The following is a 16856-nucleotide window of genomic DNA, read 5'->3' as shown; positions in this document are numbered from 1 at the left end:
CTCTGGCCCTTTTGACTTATTTATAGACCAGCAGTCCTCAGAATGGAATGTGTCTTTTGCATGTCAGAACTCTGTTGGCAACGATTGGTAGTGGTGCAAAACACAACTCCTTACCTGGAAGGCAATCTAAACATGCTTCTGCGTTTCTACCACACAAGTCACTTAACATTTTTCCCCCTTGCATCACCCGTGTAGCCATCTGATAAACTGGAAGCCTCATTTCCCTCCCTAGGATGGGTAAACTGCTGGTGTTAAGGCCAGGCCTTGGAGAGAGTTGGGCAGCTACTCACCCTCTGCGTGAGTCTCCCAGCTTGGGAGGTGCAGGAGGCCTGCGGTGCCCATCTCCAGATTCCGGGGGGTCCTCCAGAGAGAAGCAGGGCAGTGCCCCCACCCCTGCCTGGCTGCGGCCCCCCTGCTCTTAGCAGCTCACAGCTGATTCCTGCCTCCTCTCTGCCTCCCTCATGGGAGGGGTGGGAAGGCAGAGCCTGGGACAGGAGTGGGACAGTCATCGTAGCACTTACACCGATTGCAGACACTGATCCCAGCTGCTGTTGGACTTAGAGCCACAGACCGGCTTCTTCCCAGGGACAGACAGACATGCAAAAGGGAATGGCTTAATGGCCATCTACAAAATTCAGGTTCTCTATCATTTTCTGCCTCTTTCAAAATCATTGAAGGCTGTTTTTCAGTTTAATTCTGACCTGAGTTTGCAAGTTAGTAAGATTATAACCAGTTATGGGAGAAGTCCAGATTATGATATTCCCTGTTTTTCAAGCAACTCCACTTAATATGATTTTTAAGCCTACAAGGATTCTTGTAATTCCCCTTTGCCCTTGTGCCCCATTGACATTCCCTGTTCTTGGAGACAAGCAGGGGCAAATTTTTTTCCTTGGGTTTCTGCCTGGCAAAGTCTGCTGGGCCTCGTGGGAGTTTCCAGGGCCCCTAGTTGCCACTCTTTAACATCACCAGAATTCTCTTCCCCATAACCTATTGTTTGGGGGACTCCTCTCCATCCCCTCCCCATCTGTTTGTTCTGCCATTTCAGCCCTGTTAATAACCCTCCAGCTCTACCCTGTCTCCCAAAGACATCCAGGAATGCCACTGGTTTTTCCCATTCACAGCCATGGGTATATTAAGGATGGGGAGAAAGGGGACAAAGCAGTTGTTAACATTCCATGCATTCCACACATCGGCCTGTGATAAATCTAACTGCCCTTTTACATGCATTTTCAGACCCAGAAGGTCGCACAATCGGAAAACCTCAAACTTGAGACAAAAGTGCCCTTTCTTAAAGTGGAAGTTAGCCAGGATGAAGTGACAGCCTGAAAATCCCAGGCCTCTTTTGCATGTTCTCATAAATATTTCTGTATTTCTAATGACTTCCCAGAGATCTGGATCTCAGGATGGAGAGGTGCCACCAAAATAAATAATAGTGATATTCTCAGCATGCTTCTGTGAAGAAAGTCCTCGAAAGTAGAATATCATACCAGATTTCTCTCCCCTGCTCATATAACAGTAACAGCTAATGCAGAAGCCTGAGCAGCCACAGCCAACAGGCAGGCAAGGACTCGTGTGTGCTGAGCCCGCCCTGGGCCTTTGAGATGCAGAGAAAACAAAACCTACGCCCAGTGGTTTCAGATGCTTTCACAGGGGAAACAAAATACACAGGCTGATGAAACTGCCACAAGGCCTATCAGCAAAGGCAAACGGATATGGGATGGATGGATGCTGAGGATTTGGAGGGGACATTCGCTGAGGCAACAGAACAGGCTTCCTTGGGCTAAAGAGTTTTAGGAAAACACTATGGGGAAGATGCTCATGGGGGTCAGCATAGTTTGGAAAGAGTTGAAACAGTTTTTGGCCTTTTCCAAAAATAAAGGAGTGGGAAGTGATTTAAAGAATGGGGGGGTGGAATATTCAGGGTCAACTTGAAGAGTGTACACATTATAATGGATTTTAAACACCATAAACACTTTATCCATCCTTCTGAAACGGTAAAATCAGCCGCAAGCATTGATTTGGGATCACCACCTACCTAATTTCTCATGCGGTTTAAAGAAAGAAAGCTGGAAATTTCTAGACGACTTTTCTGGTTTGAGGGCCTTCTCCCCAGGGGAGGGGCAGAGTCTAGGAGCTCTGACCACAGGCCCACTCAGGCAGAACTGGGCATCCTGAGAGAACAGCAAGACTAGGCTTAACTTGTTTCCCTCTCACCCTCCCTGATCACCCCACCAAAACTTTGAGTTGATGCTTGTCCAAAAGGCAGCTTCGATTTCATTTGCGGTGATTTGCTTTACCTCTGGCCTTTATTTGATGCTCTCACCCCCCACCCCCCCACCCTTGCTGGGTCCTTTTGGAGATCACTGTCTGGTAAATTGTTGGCTTTGTAGGAGTCAACATGGAGATCTAAATATACAGCTCTTCCTGAGAAAGTCCACTAGGTGGTACTAATAACACAGATGGGAATCAACTTGCAAAGAGAACCAGTGCCATGTGTGGGTCCCAGATGGAACCCTCCCTTCAGCAGACAAACAGGCCCCGCTCCTCTGATGGTGGTCTGTGGAACGAGGCAACTCCTTTCCCTGGTTTTATCACCAGTATCACATCTAACTCCATCTGGGGGTGGCTTGTACTTAACCATCACCTCTTCCAGGTCTTTCCAGTGTCTAATCCAGAAATGGCAAACTGGTAGCCTATTGACCAAATCCAGCCTGCAGACGGATTCAGTTTGGCTCCCACTGTGATTTAAATTGTCTTGGATTTATTTGTCAGCACTTAAATACATAAAAGCCAGGAATTTAAGTATTCTTGGAAATAGAAGGCAACAAGGGTTGCCACTGAAGGCAGACTGACCCTCTTTTCTGTGCCCTGGCACCCGACGGACCTGCTTCACTCGTTTTCATCACCAGCTTGTCCCCTATTGAACTGACAGCTCTATGGTCTAATCTAAGTCTGCCTTAGCTCTCAGGCTATGTAGACCACCCTGAGTCCCAGCTGGAGTAATCCTGGTCCAGCCATCTTCCAGAACCTTCCTTCACTTCACCCTATGGCAACCTCCCCTCCCCCAAGGGAAGATGACCTCCATTCCACATTAGGCTTTGGAATCTCCCTTATCTCCTGATGGTTTTTTGATTATAAGATAACCCAGACGTTTGGATCAGATTTTTTAGATGCCTTTGCGATCCCACACTGGGGTCTACCAGTAAGTCAAAATAGCCTGGGGTGGAATAAAGATAAGCCATTTCTCAGGATTTTGGAGTCACTTTTAGTTCTCACGACACCATAATGATGACCCTACGAGAAGACAAATGTGTGAGATTTTTTGATTGGTTGAAAAAGTACAAATCCCTTTGGCTGTGTTTCAGTCACTGCATTAAAAAATGATTACTTTTCATCCTTCCCTTTCACATGTGGGCTCCTGGGCATTGCTAGTTCATTCAAATGATGAGGGCTGGTTACCTGCCAGGTAGTATGCTCTGAAACCTCATTCAACAAACGTTTCTTCAGCACCTGCTTTTCCAGGTACCAGGTCCCTGCACTCATTGAGTTAGTGGCTAATGAGAGAAACAGACAAGCAGTCACGGGACAAATGCTGCCTCGGATAGAGGTCAAGAGCACAAGGCTCCAGCCAGCTGCCTGCTTTGGGAGTCCAACCAGCCTCCCAGTAGCTCTGTGACCTTGGGCATGTGCCTTAACTGTGCATTGACTCAGTGCCTTCATCTGTGAAATGGTATTAAATAGCGACAGTACCTCCTCATAGAATTTTTGTGAGGATTTAAGTGAGTTCATTCATTTTAGCACTTAAACAGTGCCAGGCACACAGCAAGCTGTCATTCTAGGCTGAAGGAGACTGCAAGAGAAGCACAATTCAATCTTTTTGAAAATTACTTTCACAGACAGGCATTAACCTTGCAGCTCCTCAATACTGCCAGGGAGGCTTTTTAGAGAACCAACAGCTAAGTGTGTTTTGCAGTTTTAAAAGAGCCTTTCACAAGCATCTCACATAATCCTCACAATTCTAAGGGAATTTCATCTGTAGATGAATGGATTTGAGGGTCACACAGCTCCCAGGAGGGCATTAGGCTGTGACTGGAACCCAGGCCTGACTGACTCCAAATATCAGGGGTCTTCCACTACACAGAGAATCGAGCTGAAAGAGTGAGACTTGGGGTTGAGAGGAGGGGGGTGATTGTTGAAATCATCAGGAGGTGGAATGTCACCTGGAATGAAGTCGGGATCCATGGGATCCGAGAAGAAAGAAAAGGCCTTTGCAATCTAAGAAGTTGTCAGTGGATTTAGGCCCTGGAAGTCGCTGTTTCTTTTAGCATTTTTGCCTTCCTCTTTGCTTATTCTTCATGTAATTTTATCCGGGTTTCTCCTAGTACATGCCGTTTATAAATTCTCATCCCACAAACTCACATGTGCAAGAACGGATCATTTCTCCCCAAAACTCAAGTTTTGACTGGAAGAATTTGGACCTCAGGCCATTGGCAGTTTTGCTCCCCTTTTCTCCAGGTGTGTATCTTAGTTCTGGATTGCTTAACTAGCCAGAACCACAGGGTGGAGATGTGACCCTCAAGGCATCCAGTTCATGCCTGCAGGGCCTCTGCAGAATCAATCGCTTTTGCATACTGTCTTTAGTACCTTCTGAAATGTTTTAAAGTGGTTGAGCATTGGCCTCTTCCTCACAACTTGCTACCAGCTGATAATGAAAGCAAGTAAGTCTCAAACTACATTTTGGCGTACCTACCTACAGACATTTAGCAGACAAATAGCAGGTCCTAAACTAAATATTTCGTATGACTTGTTCCATAGGTACAATGTCACCCCATGGCTTTGCCATGATGCTATCTTGCAAGAAAGATTCACTCCTGGAGGCAAATTTTATTCCAAAGCTAGCAACAAGCAACCAAAGCCCTTTTAATCCAGTAGTAAGACAGTCAGGCTCAGGGACAACCCTAAAATGTACACTCTATTTAAAGGTGAGGAGTGTCTTTAAGGTGCTTAAGCTAATGCACTTACCTTGATTTTTTTCTTTTAATATTTATTGAGTCTTTTTATTTATTGCCTTTAATTTTCTTTAAAAATATTAGAGCAGTTTTTTAAACAGATTTTATTTTTAGAGGAGTTGTAGTTTATAGAAAAATTATGCAGAAAGTGCAGAGTTCCCTTGTAACCACATCCCTCCCCACAGTTTTCCTCATTATTAACACTTTGCATTAGGGTGGTACCTTGTTGCAATTGATGAACCAATATTACTGCAATTATATTATTCACTAAAGTACATAGTTCACATTAGGAGTCATTCTGCATTGTACAGTTCTATTTTTCAAAAGAAATTTATTGTGGTAGCATACACAGAACACAAAGTTTCTCATTTTAACCACTTTCAGTTATACAATTTAGTGTTAATTGTATTCACAATGTTGTGCTACCATCACCACCATCCATTACCAAAAGGTTTCCATCATCCTAAATAGAAACTGTACCAACTAAGCACTAACTTCCCATTCCACCCCGACCCCTGGTAAAGGTAACCTACTTTCTACTTACCTCGATTTTAATGAGAACCATTTCTAACTTGCATCATGAGAGTTGACAGGGTGCTATTTTCACCAATAAAATCTCATTTCTGAAATTCAGGACACTAATTAGGAAAGTATACATTTTTGATCAAGATACAGGTAACAGAATTTCTTGTGAACTGTGGGTTTCCTGACCACAACAGCAGAGGACCATCCCTGGACTGTGCATTCTTGATTAGAAAGCTTGTTGGACCTGAGTCGTAGTTTAAGTAGCACCCATGTAAGCTGTGTATTCTGGAATTTCTTTTAAAAATTGCAGACATTGTGACCATGTCTTTCCTCATGACTTTCGTGCTACTCTTGGCTGCAAAAGAGATATTCATGCTACAACACGGACGAACCTTGAAGGCATCATGTTGCGTGAAATAAGCCAGACACAAAAGGACAATTATTGTTTGACCTCACTGATATGAAATAACTAGAGTATGTGAATTCATAGAGACAAATTAGAATACAGGTTACTGGGGGGCAGGGGTGGGGGAAGGGGTGGGGAGTTATTGCTTAATGGGTGTACAGTTTCTGTTTGGGTGATGGAAAGGTTTTGGTGATGGATGGTGGTGATAGCACAAAACTGTAAGTGTAATTAACACTACAGAATTGTATAGTTGGAAATGCTTAAAATGGGAAATTTTATGTGGTATACGTTACCACCATTAAAAAAAAATTACCCCATTTTTCAAAAAGCCATTCACTTTGGTATGTTAACAGTAAAAAGAGAAAAATATGCTGCTGCTCCTACAGCATACTGGGGCTTGGAACCAAGACAGTGTCCAAGGCTCCATTGAGGCACATGGTGCAGCCATTTCTCTGGCATCTTGCCACCTCCCAGGGCTCCACCTGAGAAGGTGGCATGGGTTCTGCTCTGCTCCCAATCACCGAAATTTATTTAGTTTTTTTTTTTTTAAATCACATCTGTAGTTTGCCCCTGTTCCTCAGGGACCCACCAACATCTATTCTCTTGTCCCTTTAATTCCAACACTCCCTTCCTCCCCCATCTAGCCCCGGGGAGCTTTCCAGTCCAGGGGGCAGGGCAACCTTGCTCTTCTCACCAGTCTCCCACACCCTTTATTTCTGTCGAGATTCCTTTCCTTATCCTCCAGAAAGAGATATTCTTTTCTTGGGGCTGTTGTCACCTTCCCTTCCCTGAGAAAAGGGAAACAGGAAGAAGAGTCAAAAAACAAAAAGCAGGGGGAAAACACTGATTAATATTTCAAAAGCATTATCCAATCACAGATGCACTAACCTGAGGCCTGGCAGGAGTGATGCTCCACTTACAGTCACCCAGCAATGTAGGAGCAAAAGTGGAAGAGAACTCTTGGCCTCAGCAGGTTCCCATTCCTTGCTCAGCTCACTGAGCCTCTGAACATCTTGGTCGATACTTTCCCAGAAAGTCTCTAGGTATCAGCTGTTTTAAGAGCAATCATCTCCTTATATTTGCCATGTATCACTGTAAAACCAAGATGAAGGGGCTGTGGGAGATTTGCTTTGAGGTGGCACTTCCTATTGCTGTACTTTCTCTATACACTAAATCGTTCCAGGGTCAGAAGACCAGGATTTTACAATTTTAAAGTCCTAAAGGTCTTCTCTTCTTCTTAGCACTTTGTCAGGGTTCTGGCAAAAGCAAGGGTCTTGGCCTTCCCAACCAATATGCCCAATGCTTGTTACATGTCTGCAGTGCTACTGACTGTATCATATATTTATGTATTATGGACAGTCACAGTGATAGGGAGATTCAGGGTGCTAGAGTAGAAAGAGTTCCACATAAGCAAGTAGACCTGGGTTTGAATCACAGCGCTGTCACTTATTAGCTGTATAAGTGCTGAGCCTCTGCTTGTTCCTTTATAAAATAGGAACCCTTGTGAAATTATTAAAAGGATTAAATGAGGTAGTTTATGAAAACTGCCTTATACTTAGGAAGCTTCAAAAGTAATCAGCTAATCTGAATATCTGCAAACACATAAGGTAATGTGTTAATTCTTTTAAAAGGCATTATAGATGCAAATGCTATTTCTCCCAAAATGGCAGGGGTGGAGGGGGTACTGTTTTTCTTTGGATCTCAATACCAAGACAGTAAAACTGTAAAACTGTAAGCACTTACAACTTTCATAGTATCCCCTTCGTGCTGCTGCCATTCTTCCCAATGAATTTGGACTTGGGGAGAGTTCTTTCCCATTAAATGACAGGCTAAAAGGCAAGGCATGAAAAGGGATTAGTGGGGGCATGTATTCAAATAAAGGGGAGTTCTAGAGAACCATGTCCGGCTGAGAAGGCATCCTTCGACTGTCCATCAGTCGAAAAGCCATTTGACTGGCAGATATGAGTTTTTGGAACCAACAATAATGAGGAATTATGGGAGACAGATGTCAGATGCTGGCAGAGTGGCTGCCAAGACAAATCTCCCTGCACCTTCAGACATCAAGCTGATGGAGGACTGGGCACAGTTGGCCTGGCAGCTCCTTCTGGCTTGGATCATTGGTCACATTATTATTTCTCAGTCACTGGACAAAGCAGATGGTTTACCATGTATTTGCGATTTTCTGTTGGCCTAGAAACTCTGTTCTTCCATCAGGGTACAGCATGTAATCCATTATGACAATGGGTGGTGCAAGAAAATCCCTGCCAGGAAAAGCCAAGATTTCTCTTGTATTAAATCTGCATCGATCACTACAATTTCCAACTTAAAAACAACAGAAAGAAAAAAGAAAAGCAGTGGCATTAGAAATAACTTGGGGAATTGCAAAACCACAGTTCTCAGAAACCAGCCAGTCCTAAAGACTCTCAATCTATACTAATCTCTGATGTCAGTTTTGTCTGTCCATTTTTAGTCTTAAATTTAAAATCCTTTTGTTTCTATTCCGGCAAGTCTGAAAGAGCTTTAACTTAGTATCATGAAGTGTCAATTATAAAAAGTAAACAGTAATAAACAAATTTAGCAAAGTAGCGGGATACAAGATTAATGCACATAAGTCAGTAATGTTTCTATATGCTAGAAATGAACAAACTGAAGAGACACTCAAGAAAAAGATACCATTTTCAATAGCAACTAAAAAAATCAAGTACCTAGGAATAAACTTAACCAAAGATGTAAAAGACCTATACAAAGAAAACTACGTAACTCTACTAAAAGAAATAGAAGGGGTTAAAAGATGGAAAAATATTCCATGTTCATGGTTAGGAAGGCTAAATGTCATTAAGATGTCAATTCTACCCAAACTCATCTACAGATTCAATGCAATCCCAATCAAAATTCCAACAACCTACTTTGCAGACTTGGAAAAGCTAGTTATCAAATTTATTTGGAAAGGGAAGATGCCTCGAATTGCTAAAGACACTCTAAAAAAGAAAAACCAAGTGGGAGGACTTACACTCCCTGACTTTGAAGCTTATTATAAAGCCACAGTTGCCAAAACAGCATGGTACTGGCACAAAGATAGACATATAGATCAATGGAATCGAATTGAGAATTCAGAGATAGACCCTCAGATCTATGGCCGACTGATCTTTGATAAGGCCCCCAAAGTCACTGAACTGAGTCATAATGGTCTTTTCAACAAATGGGGCTGGGAGAGTTGGATATCCATATCCAAAAGAATGAAAGAGGACCCCTACCTCACACCCTACACAAAAATTAACTCAAAATGGACGAAAGATCTCAATATAAAAGAAAGTACCATAAAACTCCTAGAAGATAATGTAGGAAAACATCTTCAAGACCTTGTATTAGGCGGCCACTTCCTAGACTTTACACCCAAAGCACAAGCAACAAAAGAAAAAATAGATAAATGAGAACTCCTCAAGCTTAGAAGTTTCTGCACCTCTAAGGAATTTCTCAAAAAGGTAAAGAGGCAGCCAACTCAGTGGGAAAAAATTTTTGGAAACCATGTATCTGACAAAAGACTGATATCTTGCATATATAAAGAAATCCTACAACTCAATGACAATAGTACAGACAGCCCAATTATAAAATGGGCAAAAGATATGAAAAGACAGTTCTCTGAAGAGGAAATACAAATGGCCAAGAAACACATGAAAAAATGTTCAGCTTCACTAGCTATTAGAGAAATGCAAATTAAGACCACAATGAGATACCATCTAACACCGATTAGAATGGCTGCCATTAAACAAACAGGAAACTACAAATGCTGGAGGGGATGTGGAGAAATTGGAACTCTTATTCATTGTTGGTGGGACTGTATAATGGTTCAGCCACTCTGGAAGTCAGTCTGGCAGTTCCTTAGAAAACTAGAAATAGAGTTACCATTCGATCCAGCGATTGCACTTCTCGGTATATACCTGGAAGATCGGAAAGCAGTGACACGAACAGATATCTGCACACCAATGTTCATAGCAGCATTATTCACAATTGCTAAGACATGGAAACAACCCAAAAGTCCTTCAACAGATGAGTGGATAAATAAAATGTGGTATATACACACAATGGAATACTACACGGCAGTAAGAAGGAACGACCTCGTGAAACATATGACAATATGGATGAACCTTGAAGACATAATGCTGAGCGAAATAAGCCAGGCACAGAAAGAGAAATATTATATGCTACCACTAATGTGAACTTTGAAAAATGTAAAACAAATGGTTTATAATGTAGAATGTAGGGGAACTAGCGATAGAGAGCAATTAAGGGAGGGGGAACAATAATCCAAGAAGGACAGAGAAGCTATTTAACGTTCTGGGGATGCCCAGGAATGACTATGGTCTGTTAATTTCTGATGGATATAGTAGGAACAAGTTCACAGAAATGTTGCTATATTATGTAACTTTCTTGGGGTAAAGCAGGAACAGGTTGGAAGTAAAGCAGTTATCTTAGGTTAGTTGTCTTTTTCTTACTCCCTTGTTATGGTCTCTTTGAAATGTTCTTTGATTGTATGTTTTTCCTTTTTGTTTTTTTTTAATTTTTTTTTTCCATACAGTTGATTTAGAAAGGAAGAACAGGTTAAAAAAAAAAAAAAAAAAATACAAGGAAAAAGATGTAGTGCCCCCTTGAGGAGCCTGTGGAGAATGCAGGGGTATTGGCCTACCCCACCTCAATGGTTGCTAACATGACCACAGACATAGGGAACTGGTGGTTTGATGGGCTGAGCCCTCTACCGTAGGTTTTACCCTTGGGAAGACGGTTGCTGCAAAGGAGAGGCTAGGCCTCCCTATGGTTGTGCCTAAGAGCCTCCTCCCGAATGCCTCTTTGTTGCTCAGATGTGGCCCTGTCTCTCTAGCTAAGCCAACTTGAAAGGTGAAATCACTGCCCTCCCCCCTACGTGGGATCAGACACCCAGGGAAGTGAATCTCCCTGGCAACGTGGAATATGACTCCCGGGGAGGAATGTAGACCCGGCATCGTGGGACAGAGAACATCTTCTTGACCAAAAGGGGGATGTGAAAGGAAATGAAATAAGCTTCAGTGGCAGAGAGATTCCAAAACGAGCCGAGAGATCACTCTGGTGGGCACTCGTACGCACACTTTAGACAACCCTTTTTAGGTTCTAAAGAATTGGGGTAGCTGGTGGTGGATACCTGAAACTATTAAACTACAACCCAGAACCCATGAATCTCGAAGACAGTTGTATAAAAATGTAGCTTATGAGGGGTGACAGTGGGATTGGGAATGCCATAAGGACCAAACTCCACTTTGTCTAGTTTATGGATGGATGTGTAGAAAAGTAGGGGAAGGAAACAAACAGACAAAGGTACCCAGTGTTCTTTTTTACTTCAATTGCTCTTTTTCATTCTAATTATTATTCTTGTTATTTTTGTGTGTGTGCTAATGAAGGTGTCAGGGATTGATTGAGGTGATGAATGTACAACTATGTAATGGTACTGTGAACAATCGAAAGTACAATTTGTTTTGTATGACTGCGTGGTATGTGAATATATCTCAATAAAATGATGATTAAAAAAAAAAATGTAGCTTATGAGGAGTGACAATGGGATTGGGAAAACCATAAGGACCACACTCCCCTTTGTCTAGTTTATGGATGGATGAGTAGAAAAATAGGGGAAGGAAACAAACAAACAAACAGAAAAAGGTACCCAGTGTTCTTTTTTACTTTAATTGCTCTTTTTCACTTTAATTATTATTCTTATTATTTTTGTGTGTGTGCTAATGAAGGTGTCAGGGATTGATTTAGGTGATGAATGTACAACTATGTAATGGTACTGTGAACAATCGAATGTACAATTTGTTTTGTATGACTGCGTGGTATGTGAATATATCTCAATAAAATGAAGATAAAAAAAAAGTAAACAGAACAAATACTAAGACCACATATATCCATTAACTAAATTTTTTTTTTAACATTCAGAGTTGTACTTTATTAAATAGTAGTAACTGTAAGTCTACTTGCCAGAAAGAGTGGCCACATACATAGAAGAATATAAGTGATCCACCTCACCCACTCTCTGGGAAATTTTCTAGGTTTGTGAAAGACAAGTTGCTTATTCATAGGCATATATTTAAATTTCTGGAAACAAATCCTTTAGTAGTATAATGGCATAAGCATATTTAACATTATAACTATCACCTAGAGAAATGCTTCATCCAAAAAACACATTCCTCCTGTGCATGTTTGAATGTATATATTTGTATTTTTTTCCTCACAAAATCAGGCTTATGGTAAATGGTTTTCCATCCTATCTCTTTTTTTTTCCTTTAATCACATATTAGGGGAATGTTGCCATATCACTAAATATTCTCTAGGAACATGCTTTCTAATGATCACGGATACTGACTGGACTCCTAAAATGTGTCGGGCACTCTTCTAGGCACTGAGAAGAAGAGAACCAAACAGTCCCTACCCTCAAAGAACTTCCATCTATTGGAGAGAGTCAGGCCATGAGCATGTAGACACACTAAATAAAGGATCTAATTTCATATCTGATTGGTATAAAATAGGATGATAGATATCAAGCAGCCTACTTTGCTTGACAGAAGACCTCACAGGGGGGTGATCTTTGAGAGCTGAAGGCTGAGGAGGAGGCAGACATGCAAATATCTTGGGCAAGAACTTTGCAAGCAGAAGAAACAGAAAATGCAAAGGCCCTGAGACAGAAATGAGCATGCCATGGTCCAGGAATGGAGAGAAGCTATTATGGCTGGAGCTTAGTGAAGAGGGGTTGGGGGGATGTGAAGAGGGAAATGGGATAGGAGACTTTGGGATAGGTCAAGTTATGTAGACCTGTAGGCAAGGTAAGGAGTTTGGGATTTTCAAGCAAGGGAGTGACATGATCTGATTTTAGGAACACCACTTTGGCTGCTAGGCTGGCAGTCTTTATAAGAGGAGAGAGTGGAGGCAGCAGGACTATATTAAAAGGCTACTGCAGAAAAGTGGAAAAGAGATGATGGAGGTGGACGGTAGGATGTAGTGAGGTCTGAGGAGAAGTGGTATATCCAATACATCATTTGGAGATGGAGCCCACAGGAATTCATGATGAACTGGATGGGGAGTGGTAGGGAGAAAGGTGAAGAATCCAGGATGACAGCTAGGTTTTTAGCCTGACAACTAGGTAGATGGTATTGCCTCTTCCTGAAATGAGAAAGACTTGAAGAGGAGCAGTCTTTGGAGGTCAAATGAAAGGTTCTGTGGAGGCAACGTGAGGCTTGAGATGCCCATCAGAGATCCAAGTGGAGAAGTTGAATAGGTAGATGGATAAATGAGGAGCTCAGTGGAGAGGTACAGGCTGATGGTCTATATACTGTACACCATCACCCAGAAGACTGCATGGTTGAGGAGAGAAGGTCAAATGCAGAATCCTGGGACACTCAAGCATGCATAGTATTGATGGCAGAAACATTGCCTAGTCACAAAAATATTGATGTGTCCCCCACGTTTCCCATCATCTTTGCAGTTAAGCAGGGCCATGTGAGTAGCTCTGGACAATGAGGGGCAGAAGCATCTAAGAACTAGTTTAGCCTACAACTCAACAACAAACAATAAATGACCCAATTTAAAAAGTGGGCAAAGGACTTGAACAGACATTTCTCCAAAAAAGATAGACAAATGGCCAATAAGCACATGAAAAGATGCTCAACATCATTAGCCATAAGGGAAATGCAAATCAAAACCACAATGAGATTCCACTTCACATCCACTAGAAAGGCTACTATTTTTAAAAAGTGGAAAATAACAAGTGTTGGTGAGGGCCTATAGAAACAAGAACCCTTGTCCATTGTTGGGTGAGAATGTAAAATGGTGCAGCCACTGTAGAGAAGTTTGGAATTTCCTCAGAAAGTTAAATATAGAATTATCATATAACCAGGCAATTCCACTTTTAGGTATATATCCAAAAGAAGTGAAAGCAGGGACTCAAACAGATATTTGTACACTAATAATCATAGCAGCATTCTTCACAATAGCCAAAAGATGAAAGCAACCAAAGTGTCCATTAAACAGATAAATGGATAAACAAAATGTAGCCTATAATACAGTAGAATATCATTCAACCATAAAAAGGAATGACGTTCTGATATACGTGAAAACGTGGATGAACCTTGAAGACATCATGCTGAGTGAAATAAGTCAGCTACAGAAGGAAAAAAATTGTATGATTTCATTTATATGAAATCCCTAAAATATGCAAATTCATAGGGACAGATAGTAGATTACAGGTTACAAAGGGTGGGAGGCAGGGAAGAAATGGGGAGTTAATGCTTAATAGGGAAAAAGCTTCTGTTTGGAGTGGTTAAAAAGTCTTGGTAATGGATGGTGGTGATGGTAGTACAACATTGTGAATGTAATTAAGACCACTAGATTGTATACTTAAAAGGGGTTTAAATGGGAAATTTTATGTTGCATATATATTATCACCATAAAAATTAAAAAACGGAAAAGAACTGATTTGAAACCCTCAATCACTCTCATTTCCTGTCTCAACAGGACATGAATTCATGCATCAAAGTAAACATGTCTATCAGCCCTGGTCCCTGAGTGACTATGTGGAACAGAACCCTGTTCTGATCCATGGAAACATGTAGTGTGAGAGAGAAATAAACTTTTGTGTATTAATCCATGGATATTTCAGGGTTAATCTGTTACCTCAGCAAAACTTGCCCTATGCTGACTATTTCAGAATTCCATCATAAGCATATGCCACAACAAAATACCATTTTTCATTTTAAAAAAGGCATATATGATTTGTTAGGTTGTCAGAAAAAGAATAGCAATGGTTATTTCTAGCTTCTATCTAGACCAAAGTTTAAATGAACCGCCCAATCATTTTACAAGCTGAAGGACATTCCCTGGACTGTTAAGCAAATAATGCAGGATAATGTTCATCGTTTCAAAGATGGCTCATCTCTCAACCTGCTTCCCCTCCCCTGATCATTAGAGTTTATGATACATTGTTTTATACTTATTGTTGGATCATCCTAAAATTAATATTGGTGGTTCATGCCAAATGAAATAATGAAGCAGAGGGAAAACTTACCCATCTAGTTTATAGTTTGATACCACACAGTCAGATTTAACTGGAATCAAACTCAGTTCTGAGATCTTGGGAGATGGGAAATTTTTAACCTCTATGTACCTCAAGTTCTCCATCCATGAAATAGAAATAACTCCTATCTTAACAGTTATTGTGAGTATTCAATCAGAAAAGTGGAACGCCATTTTGAGTTAGGCTTTAGATGTGCACTTGAACTACCTTAAGGAAAGGGGGTTTTATTTTAAAAAACAGAATCACGGTACTATGGCAGTGCAAAGGATCAGATCAGGTACTTTCTGCATTGTTACTTTGTGGTGTTTGCTTCTCCGTGTGCCTGCTATGTTCTTCCATTAGCTTTGCTTGTTCTTACCCTCTGCTCAGTAAATCTTTTCTCAAGGTTGTTTTACTTGTGATCATATCTTAGATCTTCATGACCTCTCATAGCCCTAACTCTATCTCATGGTTTCTCTCTCTGCTTTCTTTCTGATTTAGCCCTCACCGATAACCATCTGTTTCATTTAATTTTTCTAGTTCAATTTTCCAGGAGAATCTGTTGGACTGATTTGTTCATCCAGGCATTCAGAACACACATATGGAGTATCTACCATGTAAAGGCAGTGTATCCCAAAGATAATCTGTGCCCCACTGTTAGGGTTCCCTGAATTATCCCTCTCACCTTCATCTTGAAAATGCCCCGTTTATCTGGGAGCTTGCTAGAAATGCAGAATTTGTGCCCCTCCTACCCCCGCCCCCATGCCAGACCTACCAAATCAGAATATGCATTTTAACAAGATCCCCAGGTGATTTGTGTACACAGCCAAGTTTGAGAAGCATTGCTTTAAACTTCCAGCTCTCAAGACTGGCTGTACACTGGAAACAACTAGGGATTAAAAAAACAAACAAAACTAAACTGATGTCTGAATTCCTCCCCCAGAGGTTCAGATTTAATTTTTCTGGGGTGTAGGTTGGATTCCACAGGTTCTCAGATGATTCTTATGTGCAGGTAGGTTGGGAACCTCTAAACTAGTTCTGTACTACCATTGATTAGCATTGTGAGCCTAGACAAATTACTTAATTTCTCCCTTGGCCAGCTTTCTCATCCATTAAGTGAAAATAACAGCCTGCCCCGCCTACTACAGAATTGGTCTCCCGGCCAAATGTGATAATACATGAGAAGCTGTTTAAAAGTTTTTGCCTATAAACCTAAGCGCTGGCATACATCACGACGTCTATAAACTCATCTCCTCGTACATAACTGGGGATTTGAGGAAACGAATGTAACAAATAAGATAATGTAGGTAAAAATATGTGGAAGACAGTATTATCTAGCTACCATTCTTAAGCTTCAGATAAGTTATGACTAGGGACCGTTACCCCATTTCACCCACCATGCAACCGAAGGTTAGCGAGGTTAAGTAAGTCTCAAGGCCGCTTTCAATCCCCACACCTTGCTGATTCTACATCCTCAAGGTTAGGGATTAATGGCTAAACCTCAATGGATCCAACTTGCCTGGAGTTGCACATCTTCATCACCCTTGCCAGCTACAAGAGATTTTGAGTTGCAGTCCAGCCTCAAATCTGGTCAACGGAAAACAAAAGCATTAGTTCTCTTATCTCTCCCGTGTCTTGGAGATCTACGCTTCCCGGGGCAAGAACCGCTTCTACCTGGCACCTGCTGTGCGCCAATCCAGACCCGCATGCAGATGCGCAAGCGCCAAAGCCGGGGGCGGGGCCTTGTCTCCCACCAGTCTCTTCCGACCCTCCGGCATCGCACCTCTCTGATTGGGCTTTCAGTGATGACGTTACAGAACGCCTCGGCCTATGGCAGCGGCGCCGG

General features: G+C 41.7%; 1 long non-coding RNA gene across 1 annotated transcript; it reads right to left on the bottom strand.

Moving 5' to 3' along the window:
- Positions 1 to 6436: 6436 nt before the first annotated feature.
- On the bottom strand, positions 6437 to 8579 carry LOC119542337. The gene is made up of 3 exons (XR_005218449.1): positions 7684 to 8579; positions 6829 to 7032; positions 6437 to 6728 (listed from the first exon to the last, which is right to left on the bottom strand). It is a non-coding gene; the product is annotated as an uncharacterized LOC119542337 (long non-coding RNA).
- Positions 8580 to 16856: the final 8277 nt, after the last annotated feature.

Source organism: Choloepus didactylus, chromosome 8 (genome assembly GCF_015220235.1).
Source record: "Choloepus didactylus isolate mChoDid1 chromosome 8, mChoDid1.pri, whole genome shotgun sequence".
Lineage (NCBI taxonomy): Eukaryota > Metazoa > Chordata > Mammalia > Pilosa > Megalonychidae > Choloepus > Choloepus didactylus.
Note: the sequence above shows the minus strand (reverse complement) of the source record. Positions and strands in the feature narration are given on the sequence as shown.